The sequence below is a fragment of the Grammomys surdaster genome, unplaced genomic scaffold (genome assembly GCF_004785775.1).
Source record: "Grammomys surdaster isolate TR1022 unplaced genomic scaffold, NIH_TR_1.0 257, whole genome shotgun sequence".
NCBI classification, from domain to species: domain Eukaryota; kingdom Metazoa; phylum Chordata; class Mammalia; order Rodentia; family Muridae; genus Grammomys; species Grammomys surdaster.
In genome coordinates, this window is record NW_021604698.1 from 4,534,820 (window position 1) to 4,553,098 (window position 18,279).

The window sequence follows — 18,279 nt, forward strand, 5'->3', positions numbered from 1 at the left end:
AAAAGAAAGGAAAACTAACACAGGAATTTGCTCATTTAAAACAATTAGTGTAACTAATTTCACTGGATAAGATAGATTTCATGGCATTGAAATCATACTGATAAAAAGTTATTACATAAAAAGATGAGCCAAGACATTCCTAGACAATAATAAATCATGAAGTCTTAACTTTTAAAATGATGGATAGCACTAAATACATTCAATCACTCTTACACCAACAGGCTCACACAGGTTGAAAATAAATTCTAGAAAAATTATACTTTGCATAGTTGATTGGTACACTGTATGTTCATAAAATGAAAGCCCCCCTCCTCCTTCTAGATGAGGCCTGCATTCCATAGACAGACAGACTTTACTTAAGGCTGACTTGGGGACTTCATGCCTCAGTGTTCCCACTGCTGAGAGATGAATAAACATTCGCATCCAAAGAGTTCTCCTTTTTTCCTATAAAAACTTTGCAGTAACTTAAAACCAAATATGTAAAGCGCCAATGAAAATGAACTGTGCTTGGAAAAGCATCAATATATGCCAAATATTTGGCCCTTAGTTATGTAACCAAGACAGTTGTAAAGGAAAGTAAGTTGGGCTCAAGCTACATAAGATGTCACCACAGTGTCACCCAGCACGCTGTGATCAAACAAACAAACAAACAAAGCCTTTTTAATCAAAACAATTAGGCTACAGAAAGGAAGATTTAATGTAATCCCCAAATACCATATTCTCTTGTTTCTTCCATAGACTAAGTTTAGTATAAAATTGCAAAATAGTAAAAAATGGTTTATAATTTTAAACTTAATATAAAGTAGAAAATTCTCATGAAAGTTCTTAAATCCCAAATTTCAGATGAAAATCACAGCTACCAAAGACTATTCAGTTAGCTGTGGAGTGTTTGAATACTAACAACATTTCCCTTCTCCTGGTGTCAATATATTTGTGTCAAAGCAAGAGGAAAGCAACAACAACAAAATACAGGTCTCACTAAAGCTTTGCTATAATAATCCAATTAAAGTATCAAGAAAATAGTTTTGAAAATGAAACACAAGAAAACCTACATAAATCATCTTCAATAAAGCATGGAATTACAATGATTCTGTTTTGTAGCCCTTGATTGACAAAATACATGGTTTGGCTTTGGGATAAAAGCATATGTAATCTTAGAGTAATTTTTACTATGCAAGAAAAATTAACTGCTCTTAATAATTACTAGCAGAAACCTTTTATAATTACTGTAGTAAACCATGTATAAGAACAAAATAACTATAAAACAAATTTAATTTTTATCAACAATACTTCAAATAATATATTGAAGATAACTGCTGTTCTCCAGAAGTATTCTCAAACTTTTCCATTTATTTTAAAAAGTGCCAACTTTGGTGACGTTTTAATCATATGCCTGTCTTACGTTGTGACTGATTCTATTTTAAAGCGCTGGTAAATTCTGACATATAGTGAGTGATCTAAATAAAAAAGCTAGATTCATACATTTTTCTCCATTTATCTTTTTAAAAATTGAACATAGAATTTTGACGGATAGCCGACCTCCCACACTGTGATAAGCGTCATTCTCCGTGATGTTAGCCAAAGTGAGTCGGGAGAAACCATAAGCCAGAAAGCTGAAGACCTTTTGGAAAACGTGATGCATTTAATGTCTCATGCACAGAAAAGAACTGAAGATACACTCCACACACTCTCTCTCAACTTTACACCATGAACATAAGAAGTGTTTACCTTACTGTCTTCATAGAGGAAGTTGCAGCTGGTTGGGTGAGTCTGGAATAGTTCCCCGCATTACTCTGAAATATAAAGCCTCTGACTCAGACACTCCCTGTTTCCTATTGTGATGACCACAATACTTTATAGATAACTCCACTCGAGTGAAATTATGCTAGGGTAAACTGAAGAAATTTTCTAATGACCTATAGTATCAATTCAAAGTTGTCAGAGTAAGTATTTTCTCATGAAATTGTATGCATTTGATATTATTATAGTATGCTATTTCTTTAAACATGTATATAGATGACATATGAAATTTAGGGCTAATCTGTGATATTGCTGACTTCTCTATTCCTTACCCCCTTTAAGTTTTAGCAAACAATAAGGGACGCAGCAGAGTGCCCCTTTCAAGGGCTCATTTTCTAAACAGTTGGGAACCAGGGAATCTGTATCTGAGGTTGAGGGGGCTGACTCTTTCTGGAGAAGCAAGTTTATATTATTGATTCTGGCTGACCTCATGCATTATTCCTTCTATTTCAGAACTCCTTTCATTTTAATTGTATGGCTTAACACTGATATTGAATACTTTTGATCATTCAAAGTTCTCTAAAATGAATAGCCTCTCTGACTAATTCATCGAACATATGAGGAGAGACAGCTGCTGTCATCACAAGAGAAATAAATTCGTGGTGGGAAAACAGAAAACAGCCACAGAAAAAAATATAATGTGGTCATCATTGACATCATAAAACAAAGACGGTGCTGTGAAACGTGTCATAAGACAACTAGGGATAAGTTGCACTTGGTTGTGATAAATGCTGAATACTGAGGTAAATAAAAGGCAAGACATATTCCTCTAAAAGGAAGACAATGGGGTTTTAGGGAGTATTATGAAGAGCAGAATACTCAAGACATATACTATGATTTCACGGGAAGAGATATCTAAAACCTAGTAGCAAAAGCAAAAGGCAGAGCTGAGTAACATTAGCATGCTGGTTAGATATCTGGAGAACAAGCAACCTGGTTGCAAGCAGCTGAGTGCTGTTGCTGGCAGTGAGTGTGAGGAGAAGCAGGGAGTGCACCTAATGTGAACTGCTGTTTCACATGACGAGCTTGCACCTGGGCTCCCATTGCTTAGACTGAATGCAACCTGGAAATAGAATTAATAATAAATTAATAGATCTAGGGTTATATTCCAGCTGGGAAATTCTACAGGCTGTGACCTTGAACAAGCAGTTTAATTTTTTTCATGGCTCAACTTTTCATCCATAAATAATAATTCAATCAGTTTGGTGATGTAATATAAAATAGCATCTTGCCTATAGGATAAGGCCCCAATAATTTCAATATTCCCTTTTAACCCTTACCCCACCACAACTTTGTCTTTTTAATAATATGCTCATTACTGTGCAATAATAGTGTATTATTACATATAAAACAGTGTATTATATAATATATTATACCAATAATGGATTATATCATAATTATATTAATAATATGTTAATTCAACATATATTATGTATTATATAATAGTATATTATTTCATTGAAAGTCTTGGTGACTTCATCCATTCTTAGATGGTACTTCATTTTGCAAATAAATAATACCCTCTGATGGATAGTTTAACAGAAGGGAGAAGATGTGGCTGAGATGCACAGAAGATACTGTTGAAGGAGAGAACAAGGCTCACCAATCTAATTCAGTGGTCCTTGGACATCCTGGTCTCCATGTTCTGGATCTCCTCAGTCTAAGGTTGGACATTTACAAAGACTCATCCACTTCTTTGGGGCATAAGTCTTTTCAAAATACCTCAGCTTATCTAGTATAGCTCCAAACCATCCTCCACACAGAATAAATCCAACTCTCATCTGAAGATATTCTAGGTCCCCTAATTATGCCATCATTTGATGAATAAAATCTCTTCAACAGGACACAAGGTTTCCATGGTACTGGTAGAATTGAGGCTTAAAAAATAAATGTTCACCACTAATATATGCATACAGTATGATGTCCTAGCAAAGACCAATCCATAAGAGTATACATACAAGGATGTTTCGGTGGGTGGACCTGCCATTTAGAAGAAATAGTTGCCTTAGTCCCCATGAGTGGGGGGGGGATTCTTGAATACAGAATTGGCATAGAAGTGTCAGGAACTTGGAAGTGTTCTTTCTGGGGAAGGAGTTATGTGATTATATCAAGAGCAATATTATATGTTTGAGTTATGACTCATACTTTTAAAAATTGCTACAAGAAAATACATCCAAAGTAGGTCCACAACTCAATGTATGTAGCTGCTTAAAATTCTAATTTGAATATAAAATTTTATTAGCGAGTGGGCAGGAATCTTGAGCTAAAGACAAAGAAATCATAGGGAGGATCCAAAATAAAGCTGAGAGGGCTGAAAGCGATGGCCAGAAGCAAAGACTTGCTGAGTTCCCTTCTGAAATCTCAACTCTAAGCAGGGTAACTGCTAGTCATAATACTCCCCACACTACCAGAAAGGGTATCCTTCTGATGAAGCAAACTAGAGAGCTTTTAGAACTCTGCAGATGGCCTGTGGCCACCTACAACCAGAGTGAGATTCAGTAGTGAAGTCAACTGCCACCCACAAGAGTGAATAAGAGAGGCGTAGTTGAGTATGGAAAACAACAAAGTATTTACAACAGCATCCTTACATACAGAAGCTTTGACAATAATCACACTCATTCACAAGTAAAACATCTCCACCCTGTTCTGGACTCTCTAGTGCTAAATTTCTATGCCATGCAGTTAGGAAAGGACCAAGAGGACTGAGGTGACAACCTTATTTACCACTATTTGATAAACCAAAGTGACCATATATAACCAGGTGTGTTTAAAAAAAAACTTCAAATTAGGTCTTAAGGGTGTCCCTAGATGCAGGTGTCCATGCACCTGCTTACGGATGATTAGATGTCACTTCTGGGGTGGATCCTCCATGACTCAGAGCACAGCACTGTCACCACAGAAGTTTATGAGCGTTAGCTTTCCACAAGGTTTCAAAATAGCATATGATTAAGATGATCATTATGTGGTTCATTCAGTTTGGATGTGAACCAGATTTAAGAAGGTCATTTTTCCATCTCTGTTCTTTACAATAAAATGATTTCAATATAATTGTGCAAATAAATTAAGACAATGGTGTTCATTAACCCATCTTATAACATCTCCCTCTATAAGAAGACTATATTGAGACTAAAAACAGCTGTGATTCCGAGTTTAATATTCAATTTTATTAAAATTGGCATTGATTTCTTATGGCCCAATTCTTCCTCACCCTATCATGTGCAAATTTGCCTGCAGTAATATTCAACAGAATTTAGCACAACATTTTTATCACTCATAAAACTAAAATACTCGTCAGTACTTCTAACTTGGTCTGACTTCTTTTTGTACCATTTTCTATCTTTCTTATGCTTTTTTCTTCCCAACAGCCTGTAGTTTTTCCAGAGAAGTATCTGTGGAGTTCATTATTGCTCTTGACCTCTCCAGATACTTCCCTCAACTAAGAAAGTTTCAGGTATCCTGCAACAGGGTGAGTTAGTTCATTCTTGACTTTCTGCCAGCCTATTCTCCACCCTACTGATTGACAATGGAAAACCACACCATCCAGGTTTGCCGTGCAAACCTACAAGCTGGAGTTCACTGAGGAGGATTTATACCCTAAAAAGTGACCATACCTACCAAAGGTGTCCAGTCAACTGCTCACAGCTTTGCCTGTGGAACATGCCACACAAACAAGGATGGCATCCCATTCCAGGATCCCCCATCACAATATTTAGGTTTCTGTTATAACCACCACAGTCCACCATACACAAAAATCCAAATTCTTCCAGCTGCGTGGTTTCCAAAGAACAGCTAATGCTTGCCAGAGTGACTAGTCCTTTACTGTAAAAGGCTACCAGAATTTGACAATACCATCATCATAGAGCTGTTTGTCCATTTTCTTCAATTTTGCCACTTCCCAAAGGGGAAAAATAGAGCTTGTTTACGAAAATACAACTGTCTACTGATTAGCTGCATGATGCCTTAATACCTTTGTAACAGTAGAGACAAATAAAATAATGAATAACCAAAGAATTAGCTGTCACAGTAAACTTTCTGATGGCTGTTTCCGTTAAATTCGACAAAATAAAGCTTATGATTGGATTTCCTGTTTTCTGTTCTAATTATAGTATAGTTGATTACAGTGATTCAAAATTCTCTAAGCCTTTATCCTTCTCTCTCCAATATAAAGTTATAAATGACTAGAAGGTTGAATAGAAGCAAGCAATCCAAATGATGGATGAGCTGGAAAATCCTCCTGGGATTACCAAGTCAACTTTAATTAAAGGTCTTCTTGCTATTGTTTCTTCTGAACTGTACTCAGAAATCCCTCCCACTGGAGTGTCTGGAACAGTGTATTTGGAACCAACCAATCCCAAAGAGACATAAGTCTAAAAAGGAAATTCAGTCACAGGAACACAACTGGAGTGTCATCTCAATTATTCTCTTCGTCAAGACAATTATAAGCCAAATTTCCATTGACCTTGCCAGTTTCTAAGTACAGACGAGGCCACACAAATGATAATGATGTAAGCTTTACAGTTGGTTATTCTCACTTACCAAAGGCTCACTATGACATGTGATACACACACCCCTGCAAGGAAGTTTTCCTTTTAGCTGAAACCACCTTGACAGGTCCCCCATGTTTTTCTGGCCTTGTTCTTCATCTGCACCTCAATCCTGAAAAGCACCATTATCTCTTCCAAGAACACTATTTTAGTTATCCTCTCAGATGCCTACTGACTTGGCTCAACAACATCAATATACGTCCCATGAAGAAGCTGGGAAAAAATGATGGATTCTTCCTAATCTTACTATGTTTGGTTGTCAAGCACCTAGGATGAATGCTTACTGTACTTGTACCTTCTATTTGATATTCATTCTCATACTATCTTCAAATGAAACATTGGCTATGAATTCTCTTTAAATTCTTTACATGAATATATCAAATACCCACCTTTTAAAAACTAAAAGGCTCAAAAATAAAGCAACATGGTCTATCTGAACCCAAAGTAATTCTTTTCTCCAAAATTAGAGAACAATTTATAAACAACTAAGGATACATATTTACACACATTTTAATTCTATATGTAAAAGAAATGATTAATGGGAAAGGAATGAATTTTTTACATTTTTATGGCACAGTTAAATCACAGAAAGGACACAGGATCAAAAGAAGACAAAACATGTTGGCAAGAGGCCTTGGAAAAAAATCCCACATTTAAAGAATGGATTTAATGAGGATTAACTAAGGATTAACGAATTATGGTGGGAAAGTAATTGTTTCTAAGAGCTAAATTGCAGGGTTATGTGGGTTCTTGTTTTTTTATGTAGCAACGGTTGAAACCAGAGAACAAAACAAAAAACTATTATGTCTGAACTAGAAGTATAGAGTTATGTGTTAGAATTATGTGTCATGTGTTTTAACAAGTGTACATTTAAAATGGTGAACCACAAAGTTCAGATTAAACACAGCACAATTGAGACAAGAAATAAGTCTATTTACTGTTTTCCAAAATTAGCGTTTGCTTCATAACCATGGATATCAGTCAAATTGCTTCCCACCTGTGAATTTATTGCAACTGGTTAAGATGGCAAGCTCTGTAGGCTAGCAAAAGATAAGCTAAGAAAATTTAACAGACTATACAATTTCAAAAATTATTATAATGCAACAAAAGGAAATTAAGTTTATTCAATGAAAAAAGAGTACATGAAAGCAAGTAATGTACTTGAAAAAAATACTAGGATATAAAAGCACAGTTGTAGCTACAGTTGTGCTGAGGGACTGAGTGCATGTGCTTGTTAGCATGAATAAGGTCCTGGATTCAGTTTCAGATGTTATGAGGGGGAGGAGGAGGGTGGGAAGGAGGAGGGGAAGGAAGAGAAAAAAGGAGAAGAAGGGGAAGAAGAAGGAAGAAGAGAAGGAGAATAATTGTAATTAGGTTGAGAGTGTAAAATCTCTCTGGTAAGGAGAGAGTAATACAAAAAGCATGGTAATTAAAAGGAAATGACTTTGCTAAGATAGTTTTCCAAAATAAGGGAAATACTCTGCAGATCACAAAATACACTAACACACTGCCTGGAAGACTGAGCTGTTTGTATTTCATTTGTGTGCTTAGCACACTACTTGTTCCAAACTCCAAGGTTTGAAATTTCTTTTTATATAAACTGTGTTTACTATATCTAATCCTTTCAGTTGATCTGAGCTATTTATTTGAATAAAATCTTGTAGGAGCAAGTTTCAGGACTTAATTGCATGTTGTGCCGAGACAGATTCATTTTAAGTGATTGCATGTTATATCTATTTTTATTTCTTAGTACATTTTTGCAACTGGTTTGAGGGAAGGGCACAAATGAATCCAACTAGTCTACATAGTTTGTTTCATGTAAATATTTACTGTCCCTTCTTGTTCTACCGCCTCCACCAATCCTCTCTTTTCTTCTTGTAGAGTGAACAGTCTTAGCTTTCACTCAGCAAAAAAGAACATGACAGAGTCTCCTCAGACATTTAAATGAATGCAATTGTGAAGACTTGTAATCTCCTCTTATCAGAAACTGAAATACTGAAGGCCCTATGGATTTCCATTTATTTGTGTCATGTTCTTTCATCATGTTGTTAAAGTGGCAGCCAAAAGAATAGTGATGAACAACAAATGCAAATTCCCCCAAACTGAGTCATTCTTAGTTCCTACTAACCAGATTCTCTCTTTGAACTTAGTTCTGCTGACATTTATGAATAGATTGGTGGTGGTGATAGTTTCATAAATAAAATCCAACTTATTTCTTTTTTCTTTTCTTTTTTTAAGATTTAAAAAAATTATCATATATACATATATATGATAAATTATATATATATATGAAAATTATATACATATAATTTTTAAAATGTATGTGAGTACACAGTCACTGTCTTCAGACACACCAGAAGAGGGCATTGGATCCCATTACAGATAGTTTTGACCCACCATGTGCTTGCTGGGAATTGAACTTCCTCTGGAAAAGCTGTTGGTGCTCTTAACCACTGTGCCATCTCTCCAGCCCCAACTCTAGTTTCTTAAGAGAAAGATTGCTTCTCATTTTAGAATATCAACTTCTCAAGTCAATGTATAATCCTATTTGGCTTACTTAATTATTTTATTGAGTTATCAAGATCATTGGCTATCATGAAGAATCAATCTTTCAAGTCCAGCCAAAAAGTTCAATGTAAATATATATTTAGTTTATCTATTTGCTTCTATTTGTATATCCATTAAGGGTCTTATTCTAGCTTCCAATGATAACCATAAACTTTAAACTTTTTCTTGCCTGAGTGCAGAGTTTGAGAAGAACCACAAATATGTGGGGATGGAGAAAGGGATGCCTTAATGTAACATATGAAACTATACCTATAATCACAAAATGTTAACTTCTGCAAACTAATTTAGATAGTGCTGCCTCCTTTACACTGGATTTGTCTAAAGAAATTAATGATTAGTGAAATGATTTGAATAAATTGTGGAGAGCTTTTGGTGCCGCCTCCTAGGAATTTGGCAGAAATTTGACATTGGACTGAGACAAGGAAGTAGGCTCAAGGTAAACACAGCCTAGGGATGTATGGTATTCCTTTTATCCTGGTTATTCTGATAAGTCCCTAGACACAGAGACCACCAGACTTTGTTTATTGCTTTGTTTGATTATTTTGTCTTTGATTTAAAAACTGACCCTACTCTTCCCATGTACCTAGAATGGTATAAAAGCTGACTGGGAAAAAAATAAACCCACTTCAACTTCAGCAATGGCTGAAGTCATGTTATAATGTTGTCAAATTGTCTTTTCTTTCTTTAATCCTGACTCCTTTCCTCCCTCACTAGAGACCCTGTTGACTGACTGAGCTGGCTTGATTAGATGATGCTTCAATGTTGGAGCCCAAGTACAGGAAATGCAGTGAAGGACACTGTGGGAAAACGAAACATAGGCAAAGAAAAACAAAGATTTGGGCCAGCAGTGAGTAAACTCTGTAAAAATGGGGCAGGGTAATGGTAGAATTTTTTTTTTTTATATATGCTTACAGGTATGCTAAAATCTAGAGGAGCGAAGGTAACTCTCATGGAGACTTTTAGTCTTTGAACCCTAATTAGAGAGTTTAGACCCTAGACATGAGGGGGAGAATGGGTTTCAGAAAAGCAGTCCTCCCTCCTGTCCAGGGATGCTTTGGCAAAGAGAAGGAAAATGGAAGAAAGCTGTTCCAGAGCTCTCCTAGGGATAAGAGGAAATCAGGAAATGTTCTGTTTCCTCTCTAGCTCTCACTGGAGGAATGTCTAGTTCTGGTTCTGGGTCCCTTTGGTGGGACATCTAGTTCTCCTCCCTCTTTTATATTGTCTGTCCTTGGTGCACCAATTTGTCCATATCTGACAGTTTATGTCTATGGTTTCATTTCATTGCTTGATTGCTGCTCTGTGTTTTATATTCAAAAGAAAAAAAATGGTTAAAACTTTATCTGCTGGCCATTCACCCTTGATTTAGTTTTAACTTATTTTTATTAAAAAAAAACAATTGAAAACAACAAAAACAAAAATTGATAAACTGCTGTTAGACCCCTTCACCTGTGGCTAAGAGTCTAGCAATGCTGGAGAAGCCCTGCCAGGGGCTAATTGTCTGTACAAGCTGCTCTTAAAGGGTCCAGCAGCTTCTCAGCTTCTCTGGACAGGAAATTGATGACTGTTTTTCTCCTACAAAAATCTCTGTGACTGTGATTATTGGGTTCAACAGGTAGCAAGGTGCTCCTCTCTTGAGATTACAGCTAGAAAAAGTAAGAAAATTTTGTCTAGTCTAAATAAGTAGTGTGATTAATGTGTGTAGCCGCTTCATTTTTGTTTCTGACTGGTCTTAAATGTAGCCCATAGAGGATGCATTTACTGTATTGACAAACAGCTCATCTAATGGGAAGACAGTATATGTAATTGGTTCACACATTTATTCTCTTGAGTCATGCTCCCCTCCCCACCCCGACTTCAGCTCAAACCATTGAATCATGTGCTGTAGCTTCTGGTTTTGAAATGTTAAAAAAAATATCAACCTTTCAATTTGTATACTGATAGCTCGTGGTTTGCAAATGCTTGAAACTGTTTCTTATTTAGATTCTACCAATACTCAAAATTTGAAATTATTTATGAAAATACAACTCAATTGAAGAGACCATACTGTCCCTTACTTTATAGGACATTCAAGAGCTCATACTGGATTACCCAGACCCCTTAGTGAGGGCAATGCCAGAACAGGTTTGCATACTACACAGATTACAGCTGTCACACAGGAACAATTAGCCAAATAGTCTCATTCTTTACATCATCAAAATAGTAATAGCTTGAGACAACAATTTGGTATTTCTAGAGAATATGCACATCAAATTGTAAAGAATTGTCCTCAATGTCTTCAATTTCTTCCTGTGACAGATAATGGTGTTAATCCTCATGGACTCATACCTAATCAATTACGGCAAAGAGATGTTACTCATTTCTGATTTTGGAAAATGAAAATATGTACATGTGACTATTGATACCTTCTCAGGCTTTCTTGTTGCAACTGCTTTAACAGGAAAAGCAGCTAAAAATATAATTAGTCATTGCCTATGTTGTTTTTCTATGCTGGGTGTTCCAAATCAGATTAAAACAGATAATGGAACTGCTATTGCAGTCATGCATTTGAGACATTCTGTATGCAATTTAATATCCACACTACCGAGATTTCTTATAATCCTCAAGGACAAGGTATTGTGGAATGGGCCCATGGAACTTTAAAGCAATGTCTTCATAAAGTAAAAAAGGGGGAACTATATCCCCATATACCACAAAAATATTTAAATCATGCTCTTTTTATTTAAAATTTTAAAATTTGAATGTGAAGGAACTCTGCTGAGTGTCTATGTCCTACAATTCAGCATACTTATGGCCAAGTGAAATGGAAGGATCCACTTACTGGCATATGGCATGGTCCCGATCAGGTATTAATATGGGGAAGAGAGCATGTTTGTGTTTTATTCCACAGGATGCTGAAGGAGCATGGTGGCTTCCAGAGCTATTGGTGAGACACGCTGAAGCTGGGACAAAGAATGATGCTAGCTTGTTGAGTGCCCTGGCAATGGTGACAAAAGGGCCCTATATTGGGCATATGTTCCTGACCCACCTTTCTATGCCTGTATTTCAGACTGCACAAGCTGCTTTGCCTCATGTTTTTAGACCTTGTGTGACAGAGAACATGGAGATTGTGGAAACTGCCTTCAAAATTTAATCATATAGAGAAGTTATAATGACTCTTCTCTTTCCTTTAATGTGACCAGTTACTCTGAATAAACCATGAATTAGTCTGGAAATCAGTCCAATACTGGAAAAAGGCAAATGACAGTCTGCATTTGGAGGGCTAGTTCTGGACATTTTCAGAAACAAATTAGAAACTTGACAGTTTCAGGCATGAAAATGACTTTGAGCTAGGGCAGAGAAGTATGCTCAGATATTTTGGTCATCCTGACAAGCCCTTAGAAATAGTGATCACTGGAGTGATCAGGGAACTCTGTTTACAGCCTTGCTTGTTCTTTGACTATCTGGGTTTCCTGTCTTGCTTTTTTCTTGATCATTTGCATCTATTGTATTGCTAGTTCCTCAACCTAGAACTGACCTTAATACTTGCATGTAATTAAAATGGTATAAAAGCAAAAAGGAGGAGGAGGGATGGGATGGGGAGTTTATGGGGGCGGGAATGGAAAAAGGGAATAACATCTGAGATATAAATAAATAAAATATCCAATAAAAAAAGAAAAGAAACTAAATAAAGACATCAATTAAGGATATTAAAATATTAGTAATATATGCATATATATATATATATATAGCATGAAAAATTAATAAAAATAATATATTAAATTAAAAAAGAAAGAAAATTGATAGCTGCCTGGTATGAAGTTACATTCGCAGTGGATAAAATTAAAATAGGATCTGAATTTAAAACAATGACAGGATCTGGATTTCAAACAAGTGTTAGTACATGTATTAAGGTCCCTAATCTTTTATTAATAGCCCATATTAAAATTACTTTTGTTTCTTCTACAGTATTTAATGTAAATTGTGTTGATTGTACATTTTCTAAATGTGTTAGTGTATTGAAATATGGTATATCTTATATGGTGGTCTATCGACCAGCTTTTATTTTATTGCCTGTGAGTATGACAGGACCTTGGTATTCTGAAAAAAAGGCTTGCAGATACTGAAAGAAGTAAGCCATGCTTTAAGAAGAAGCAAGAGGGTAGTGGGCTTGATTATTTAGTAGGGAAAACAATAAAGTAATTGTCAAAAATATGTTTCCATTCAGGTAAGTCAAAAGGGAATACAAGAAAATACACACAAATCTACTCAGTTACCCAAAAGCGTACCTTAAAACAAGTAATACTGACACTAAATCATTTTTAATACCTAGTGAGCTATATCAAATATACTCATATAAATACATTTAGCCATATCTATATCCTTATATCTATATATGAGATCTTGCTTTCTTAAAATTGTTCAATAATGTCATAAGAGAGGCTAATACTAACTCTGATATTTTCTGACTTAAATCAGAAATAGTATTATGCTAATATCAAATTGCAATATTAAAATAATTGTTACTATAAAGCCAAAGACCAAAGTCAGATACAAGTGTATGCATGCTAGTGTATGTTTGCACGATTTTATGAAAATATAATGCTTGTGAGTGCACCAACCTGGAGCTGTGATGGTTAATGTTGCCAACAGAATCCACAACCACTCAGAAGACTTCTAGTTCTAGGCACACCTGTTTCTCTCTCTCTCTCTCTCTCTCTCTCTCTTTCTCTCTCTCTGATTTTTCTCTTTTTTGATTTCTCTTGAGATTTTGATATAATTACACCATTTCCCCCATTTTCCCTTCCCTTTCCTCCCTCTAAGCTTCTTGCTCTCCCTCAAATTTATGGCCCTTTCGTTCACTATTTGTAATTGCATGTTTATGTAGTATAGATATGTTTCTAGATATAATCTGCTCAGTCCACATAATGTTACTTGTATGTATACTTTTAGAGCTGGACATCTGGCACTTGCACAACCAATTGCTGTGCTCTTTCTTGGGAGACTATCTTGATTGCACTGAGGAGGGAAGACCTTCCAAATGTGTGAGGCGCCATCCCTAGCAAGACCCTGAGTTAAGTGGAGAAAGCTGAGCAGCACGTGTTCTCAGCCCTCTTTACTTCCTGACTGCGGATGTGATGAGCAGCTGCTTCCGGCTCCTATTGCCTTGACTTTCCCGACTAAACCTTGAGCATTGAGCCAGAATTAATCCTCTCACCTTTAAGATGCTTTTGGAAGTATGTTTTATTACAACAACAGGAAAAGCAAGTAAGACAAGCAGCTATCGTTTGCTTTAGCCAAATCAATCAATGCCTCTGAACTCTGAGGACCAAAGCTCTGCAGAGTGGCTGGAGAGGAGATGGGAAATGGAGAACATGGACAGACCATCACAGACAGACGGATAAAGCCAATGTGAAGAATTATCAATAGAGGGATCAGAGAAAGTGTTGGAGAGAGAGGCAATGATTTCAAAAGAATTTTAAATGTGGTATAAAAATGATAGAAACCACTCAGCATGAATTTAGGCTTCTGAAGATCCTGGACAGGTTAATGTAGCATGCCCTGCTGGAGTGTTTAGAAAATGATACCCATGGTTACCAAAAAGGTTCTCTGACTACACAACTTACTGAATGTTTTCATTTCTAAAGGGATAAAAACATAGTTCTTCCTTAAGTAGCTCAGGACCTATCAAGGACTATAGTCATCAAATTACCTTGCATGCTGTACCCAATTTTTCTGATTGACAACATTCATTGTCTAATAGTACTCAAAATGAAATGAATTTGGAGGAAAACAATTGTTCTTCAATTAAAAATCTATTTCTCATCTCCTGTGCAGATAAGAACAAACATGTATCAAGAGACTTGCCAAGAGTTATTCAAGCAGGATTCTGGAGGAAGTTTCCTAGAAAATTTTAAAAACAAAACAAAGCAAAAAGTTGGTGATTCCTTTGTTATATGCCCATTTTCTGAGGGTTTTATTTTTCTTATTATTTTTGCAAGTAGTGATGGCATGTGATTGTCATCTGGAGAGAATTCCAAAAGAAAGAACAAAATAATCAAAGCCATCTGTCCTGATAACTTTGAGCCACTGGATGAAATGCCAGCAACCATTTGTTCACCTAATTGAACTTCTACTTATTAAAGGGTATTAAAGGGTATTTCTCAGTTGTGTAGAACTTTTCAAATCAGTTTTAAAATATGTTTAACATATTAAACATACATATAAAATATACAGTATAGACCATTAAGTAGAATCAAGTAAAAGCTCACAGACTCCTAGAATTAACATAATGAAATAGAAAGTACTAGTTTAGATTGTACAGTAAAGGAAGGTTATTCTCAAGAAATAAGAGCACCCAAATCAAATCTAAAAAGTAAGTGTGAATCTCCAATGTGTGCAGGAGGACAGAGTGCAGGTGATGGTTAGAGGGGAGAGAGGGCTTTCTAGAAGGAGTATGAGAAAAATGATCCATTGGGGTTGGATTGTCCAGTGAGGCTTCAGCTTTGAGTTGGACTTTACTTGATATAGTCAGAAAAGCCAGTGAAAAAATAATCTAGGTAGAATAGATTATATACTGACAAGAGGAGAAAGAAAACAGGAAGGATTGTTCCCACAGTTAGCCTGTCAGCCCAGGAATGACAGAGATCAGGACCAGGGAGCTGTAGCAAAAAGCAGAAAAGGAAACGTAAGGAGAATCTTTCTAAAAATAATTCTTTAATTTTTGAGATCATAATTACATTATTTTTTCCTTCCCTTTCCTTCCTCAAAATCCTCCCATATGCCCTGCCTTGCTTTCTTTTAATTTCATGGCCTCTCTGATTATTAGGCGTTGCTGCAAGTACGTCACATGATCCTTTCCCTCCCCACTCTTCCCTCTGAGTACAAGTATGCACATATATATTTTTAAATATAACCGGCTCAACCTTCAGTGTAAATAAATAGATTCAGCGTGTGGAGGGGGAAGAAATGAAAATGGAAGATGATATCATTTGGAATTTTGGTTTACAACCAAATGAGTATTCCAATGCTACAATGTGAATTCCTTTAGAGGATGCTGGGATTTGGGGGCATGAGTCTGAGGTGCTTGTCAGCTGCTCACTTAAGAGCTGTATCTATGCGGTTATGAGTGGTGGGAAAGAGGACGGAACTCCTCTCAGACATTCACAAGACAGACCATAGACTAGGGAATGGCAGGGTCTGTGGTTCCATTGAGCTTAGAAGAAGTTCAGATAACCAACACTACAGCAAAATAAACTGCAATGGATATGGTTCATCCTGCAAGAACTTGAGACGAGGCTACCCGGATGGTGGCTCACCAGGTAAAAGTGTTTGCCTGAGCAAACCAAAGGACCTGAGTTCAAGTCTCTGAACCTAGTAAAGAAGAAAATAAAACTCTCAGAAGTTGTTCTCTTCTCCTCCACCACATGAACACTGGCACTCCAGGGGAAGAGTGGGGGAGGGGAAAGGACCATGTGATGTGAAAGGGTAGTGATGGTTAATGGTGAGAGGATGTGGATAGGCATCAGGCGAGGGCCACTGTAGTAGGGAAGGAGGGAGCAGAAGGATTATAATAGCTAAAGCATGTATGAAAACTTCATATAAAATGAATTATTATTGTGCTGATTTAAAAGTACAAAGGGCTGGCCTGATCACTTGGCCTGTAAATGTTCTTGCCTTGTAAACAGAATGACCTGGATTGGATCTCCAGAACCCCCAGTACAAGAAAAAAAAAAGAAAGAAAAAGAAAAAAACCCTACTCCTGAAATTTGTCCTCTGACCTCTACACAGGCAGTGGCAAGTGTATGCCTGTACTCGCACACAAACTTTATGAACATACAACAACAATAAATTGGGAAAAAACAAATCTTAAATCTAGAAATGTGTACATATTTAAAATCTGGATATGCTGCTCTGTAGCTGAGAAGAGGCAGAAAATAAAGGACACAAATTAGCCAGCTTCCCTTCAGTCCAAAAGAAAATTTGTCTTGGAACCCTCAAGAAGAGTAACAGTTCTTCAGAGTGGAATCTTCCTCAGAGACCTAGCCAAACTCTCATCCCCTGTGCCCTATTTTATTCTACCTCAGCTACTTAGAACAAGGTTTTAAGTAACTGACAAAATGTCATCCAAGCATCCAAGCATGCCATGCTAACCAACACTGCTCAGAATCCATGTCCTGGGAGAAATCAGTTCCTTTCCATGGGAGATTGCTTAAGTTTCACTCTAGAGCTAACCTTCAACTTAGCACAAATGCCATGAGTGTCACAGTGATGAGTTTCTGCTTTCATAACTCTGGAAAGCTACTTCACAGCAATCATACGGCAGTGCAATTCTCTACAGTGACCTATTTAGCAGCACAGGTCAAACTTGTTCTTGTGTGTCTTCCATGGCTTGAAGTAGGTTCTTAACTTACGGAATTCTCAAAACAGGACATGAGAAATGCAGGGATTCAGATGCCAGAAGTTAGCCATTTGGCTTAGGGAATCAACAAGGGCATGATTAAGAATTAACCTGAAGGGAAAGTCTCTGAAATCTGGGCCAACGCAGAAGACCAAGCACAGCGCGCTGTCTGATGGCAGTGACTTTTGCTTTGCTAAACACAGAAAAGTCCACACTGAAGGCTCCAACCCATTAAAGTGATGTCTGCGTATCTTCCAGACTCATCCTCTAATATTTATAGTACTGTAATGGATGCCTTATATTTCCATCTGGCTTTAACATCAATTCTTTAAATTCTGGACCAGTCAATCTCCTTCAGTATATTTACTCAAGTATATGATGAACTAAAATCCCATCACATAGCATCTGGTCATGACATGACTCACCAGGAATATCCTAAAACAAAACAGATGTGTTTATATATCTTCTCACACACAAAGATTTCCTAATTTTCTAAAGTATCAAAACCACTTAAACATGAAGTGATTTTATGTTGAGATTTTTCAAACTAACCAATAACAACAAAAGTGGAAGCCTCTTGATGTCTCACAGATATCTTAAACTTTTTATATTAAAACATACACTGTTAAATTTTGTAAATCTACCCCAGCTTTCCTCATAGCAGGAAAGGGTCCTTTAGCCCTCCTGGCTGTTTGGGTGTAAAGTCTGAGTGGCCTCATTTCAAACAAAGCTTTTGCAGATTTGACTAAAAACATGGAAATAGATAATCATGAAATACTCAAATAGAGCCCAAGTCCAATGCTAGTGCCCTGGGGTTGGGAGGAGACAGAGAGAAAGAAAAAGAAGGACATACAGAGAGACAGAGACACAGACAGACAGACAGACAGACAGACAGACAGACAGGCAGACAAGCATACAGACTGACAGAGAGAAAGACATACAGAGAGAGAGAGAGAGAGAGAGAGAGAGAGAGAGAGAGAGAGAGAGAGA